Raw genomic sequence first — 6,000 nt, forward strand, 5'->3', positions numbered from 1 at the left:
AACCACACTCCTCGAGTAGTCTCTCGTACATAGTTCTGCTCAGTTTATGCTTGGTAAATAAATACTGTGGGGGTTAAGATTATGATTTAATGGAATAGAAAGATACATGACATATTTACTTACTCAAAATCTAGGAATTATATGTAAATAAAAGTCAACGAGAAACATGTTTGATAGCATCCATAGGAGATTAGAGAATGAAAAATACGTAGGTTAGCATGGGAGGAAAAGATCTTTTTGGCAGAGGAATATGATTCCAGCTGAAGAGAGGGAGTGGGCAAACACTGAGGCAAGAACCAGTTCTTGTGAAAACAAGGTAAAAAGGGAAAAACTCCTGCAGACTAACCAGATATGAAATTTGCAGAAATACCAGAAACTTTATGACCATAAAATAATAATGAATGAGGTGGTTGAAAGCATAGAGCACGACACTATTTCGAATCAAATAACTTAAGTACTGCAAACTCTATACCAGAATCAAGAGATGAGGAAATTGTCTATCCGATGTCCTAATGGAGGTTTTTAGAGAAGGCAATGGCACCGCACTCCAGTACTCTTGCCTGGAAAATCCCATGGACAGAGTAGCCTGGTAGGCTGCGGTCCATGGGGTCGCTGAGATTTGGACACGACTGAGCGACTTCCCTTTCACTTTTCACTTTCATGCATTGGAGAAGGAAATGGCAACCCACTCCAGTGTTCTTGCCTGGAGAATCCCAGGGACGGGGGAACCTGGTGGGCTGCCGTCTATGGGGTCGCACAGAGTCGGACAACTTAGCAGCAGCAGCAGCAGCTTAGCCGCAGCGACTTAGCAGCAGCAGCAGCAATGGAGGTTTTTACAGACAGCGCACTAGCGCTTCTGCAAGTGGAAACGTGTAGAGAGTGGGTAGCTTCCCTGGTTACCCTTTTTCCTCTCTTTTCCTTTTCTCAGTTACCCCAAGGTTGCACGAGCAATTTTCAATGGGTTCTTACTTTTGTGAGAGAGAGAATGCCCGATACCTGATCTCTTTCTCTTTAATTTAGGTGTCTACCTTCTACCCTAAATGGCTAAATGTTTCAGCCTACAATAAACGTTTTTTCCCTCAGAACTTCTAAAGCAATTCCCTTGTTTTCCATATGAAGTAACCACCTCCTTTTCTTCTGATGTCCAATCTTTTTCTTCATTGTACATTCACCAATCCAGTATGTATACAGTTCCTACTGTTCTTATACCTGAAAACTCTTTCTCTTCTTTCTTTTGTCCTTCCTACAACCCCTTCTACACATATCCAAACTTATTTGGAAGTTTGGAATTTGGAAGCTCATCAATTTGGAAGCTCCCTTGTAGCTCTCTTCCTGAAACTTTTTTCTAATTTTTATAGCCCATTTTCCTTAAACATAGCTTATAGATGCCAAGAGCTTGCTGGGGATCAAAAACCATGCATAAGTGTAACATCTGCAAATACATTACTGCATTTGATCCTGGGTAGCCAATCAAGCATCATTATTTCCATTTTTGAGATATGAAAAATGAAACTGAGAGGGGTTAAGAAACTTACTCCAGGTTAAACAGTTGTAACTGTCAGAGTCCTGACTTGAATGCAGGTCTGCTTGATACCAAGATCTGAGCTTATAGTGACTAAATGCTAAGGCCAAGTGAGCACTGATTATTTTCTTCCCTCAACTCAGGTTCAATTATTCAGTCTGCATGCACCCAGTACTGCATAATATGATATCCTATCTGATTTTCCAGTCCTCTGTTCTGATTGGTCTATACCAATGCTGAATTCATCATTAAATTTCAAATATTCTCATATTTGTACTTTATGTATCTTATTCATCTTTGTAATCTTTCTAATGCTTATAAAAGTGCACTGATCTGCCTATTATTTTTCCAAGGGAAAAAATGGAATCATTAAATAAATAATATATTTATTTAAATATTTAATAATTATTAATAATTATCATTTAAATATTTAATATTTAAATATTTAATAATTAGCATTTAAAACTTCAAGGTTGACTATAGGGTTCTTGAGAAATGTTCATTAATTCATTCACTGACTATTTATCAAGCATTCTTCACATAAGGATCTCTTAGTTTTTGACTGGAAGCATGCAAGTTACCAGGAAATAGCAAATAAAATAGATCTGGTTTTTGGCAGACAGAGCTTACAACCTATATTCACACTCTTTGTTTTTCCCTGTATAGGATGCTAAGCATCAACATACAGTGATTGATGGGGACTTCCCTGGTGGTCCAGTGGTTAAGAATCCACCTTCCAATGCAGGGGATTCAGGTTCGATCCTTGATCAGGGAACTAAGATCCCAAACGACCAAGGGGTACCCAAGCCAACACATTGCAACCTGGAGCGCTGCAACTAATGAGCCCTCATGCCACAACAAACACCCCACATGCCACAACTAAGACCTGATACAACCAAAATTTAAAATAAATAAATATTTTTTAAAAGCCAAACATACAGCGACTGATGGAGAGTAATATGTCCATAGCATCTTACTGAAAGTTTGGACACGATAAAAGAAAAGCAGAGCGCACAATATAGGGAATAATTACAAATGCAATTAAAAAACCTTTTTATAAAGAACTTATTAAACTAATCAGCTTATGGAAGAAATTTGTTAGATCATGGAATGCAAAATTTAATTAGACACGCCTTACACATTTTTTGGAGATGGAAATGGCAACCCACTCCAGCACTCTTGCCTGGAAAATTCCATGGACTGAGGAGCCTGGTGGGCTACAGTTGGACACAACTGAGTGACTTCACTTTCACTTACACATTTTTAGTTTGAAACATAAAAAAATGCAGCATGAATCTCTTGAAGACCAAGGTCTTTTCTTTATGCATGGATCATCTGATCCGTCTTTCATTTCTCTTACATAAACAACACTAATAATGGGTTGTTTGTAATTTCCATTTTCAATGTCTATAATGAGGAATGAGAATGTAAAATTCTATGATATATATTACTTTATGAATCATTTACAACTGTTTTGTTACATTAGATTTAACATTCTTTGTAGCAAATTTATATTCCACTGTCAAATTAGTTTCCATAGAGATACCACTCTCCATTTTCACATGGATATTTTCTCTGTTTACATTATATTTAATTAAATTATTTAATTATAACAACAAGTAAGCTGATTAAACAGGTTTGGGGACAAATGGTATAACAGATTCTTGGTAAACATTCAGCTCAGTTAAACTGGTGGGAAGAAAAGGGCTTGAGTCATTACAGAGTTTCTTCCTGGGTAAATTCAGTGTGTTACTAACTGTCAGTGAGGTGTACCTTACTGTGTTACCAAATTCAGTGAGGTGACCAACTATTTGGGTTTTCCCAACACTGATGGTTTCCTGGGATTCAGGACTTTCAGTGCTGAAACCAAGACATTTTAAGGCAAACCACCTGGGTTGCTCACCCTAGCTATGGGTGTCAGTGACTATGCTTTATAGATGAGAAGTAGATCACCGGTAAATCTGGCACATTAATCAGGTGGAGTTTGGTTAACAGAATCTATGCACAGACTCATATATAATCTCAGGATCTCTTATCCAGCCCTGTTCTTATTTTATCTCAACATGTCTACACGACAAGTGGTAGTTTACACATACAACTGACTGGAATCATTCTAGTTTTCCCTGAGCTCTGGAGGCTATACCAAAATAACCCATATTCCCACAGAGAAGAGATGATTATAATTTATGTAATTCTAAAGTTGAATGTGTTTCTCCTCTTCAACAATGAACTAAATGTTCATTGGTTACCCCCATGATGCAACACCATATATATTTTCTAATGAACACAGGGAGATAAATATTCTATCTAGTCTGAAAACTAGAGAAAAGGAAAACATACAGAATCTCTAAGCACATGCTCCTTTGAGCTTTCAAAATAGGGAAACTTGCATTTATTATTAAGCTGATGAAAGCTGCTCACAAGTTTAAGGCATTCTTACCAAGTGCTGTCTTGGGACTTAGGGAGATCAGATATGAGAAAGTCTTGCCTAGGACGACTAATATTTTAATATTCATAATTCTATGAATCAAGCCTTAGTTTGAAGTCGTTAAAAATGACAAATGTAAGATAATCCAGATAAGTCAATGTTGTATCTTTCTTTTTACCTGAAAGATACTCACCTGGAGAGAATTACATTAGATTGTGTGTTCCTAAAGCCTGCTTCCCAGGTATTGCACTGTAAGACAGCAGGGGGCAGTATTTTCTGGTGTGTCTTATGATGATGTTGTTTAGTCACTAAGTTATATCAATCCTAAAGGAAATCAGTCCTGAATAGTCATTGGAAAGACTGATGCTGAAGCTGAACCTCCAATACTTTGGCCACCTAATGCGAAGAGCTGACTCATTTGAAAAGACCCTGATGCTGGGAAAGATTGATGGCAGGAGGAGAAAGGGACGACAGAGGATGAGATGGTTGGATGGCATCACTGACTCAATGTACATGAATTTGAGCAGGCTCCTGGAGTTGGTGATGGACAGGGAAGCCTAGCATGCTGCAGTCCATGGGGTTGCAAAGAGTCAGACATGACTGAGCGACTGAACTAAAGTCATGTCTGACTCTTTTGTGACCCCATGCACCATAGTCTGCCAGGCTCCTCTATCCATGAGATTTTCTAGGCAAGCATACTGGAGTGGGTGGCCATTTCCTCTTCCAGGGGATCTTCCTGACCCAGTGATCAAATCCGCATCTTGTGCATTGACTGGCAGGTTCTTTACCCTGAACTACCTGGGAAGTTGTGTCTTACGACGCAAAGCGCTTTTTTAACGGCTCTGTGCATTGCAAGCTTAGTATCAGACAATATCCTCATGTTTAATATATTTGTTATTATTTGCAGTGCTCATATTATCAATAAAAATCATACATAAGTCCAAGTGAGAAATAACTGCCTTGGCATATTCCTGAAAGGCTGATGGACTCTGTCACAAGATCTGGTTGGTTGGTCATCTTTGCAGACATGAGCTGTGGGAAGAAAGCCGTAGGCAATGCAATTTTACAGGGAACATATGGGCAGAAATTTACAAGATCCTTGGGGAGGGACTTCTGTTACCCAGATGGTTGCCAAAATTCCTGATCCCTGCACTCTGGAAATGAGACTGAGAGAGTTAATCAGATTAGTATGAATGATGATGTGGGGACTTCAACGGTGACTGCCACCTCCCTGGTTCGTAGTCCTCTCATGCATGCCTGCATTATGGTCTACCCCTTTTGGAAGCTTATAAAGTCGTGGAAGTCACTAGTCACCCTACAGTCACCAGTTTACTCACTCATCTGTGAGAGGATCAAGAACACACAGAGATCTTAATGAGCAAATTCCAGTAAAATAATAATGAAAACAATTGCTTCCTTCAAGGGCCTTGAATGATAATTTTTTAAAAAATTAAGATCCTACTTGCTATTAAATATTCTGGGTAAGTAAATATATTTTTTATCTATAAATAAAAGTCAACAGAATCAGAACCAGTTTCCAATTTGGTTTAAAAAATTCTGAAAGGAATTTGTGAAAGAAAAAAATAATTTGAGTAATTAGAATTTATTAGAAAATTTCCAAGAATCACTTTCTCTGTATTATTTATCACTCTGATCCCAGAATTTAGCATAATAATTGCTAAAATGTAGCAATCAATAATTGTTTAAGAAAAATTAAAATTTCTTGGACTTCAATTTGTTATTTTTGGTAGAGGTCATAAAAATCAGTATTTTTTTATTTTTGCACATATTTTTCCTTTGCATTAACAAAAGCAGGAACTAGAAATTACTGACAGGTTTATTGAACTGAGAACCAGAAATCTTGGGTAACAGTCTGTTCTCCTACTTTGCTGTGTGATCTAAAGGAACTGATTGCAATAGAGAGATCTGGGTTTGGCATTAGACAGATTCAATAAGCCACCTTAATTCTTCCCTGCCATTGGCCATTCTGAAGCTTAACATCCTCAACTGTAAAATGGCGGTGCATAATACCTATGTCGAAGAACTGATG

The sequence above is a fragment of the Capra hircus genome, chromosome 22, assembly GCF_001704415.2.
Source record: "Capra hircus breed San Clemente chromosome 22, ASM170441v1, whole genome shotgun sequence".
Classification (NCBI taxonomy): Eukaryota; Metazoa; Chordata; class Mammalia; order Artiodactyla; family Bovidae; genus Capra; species Capra hircus.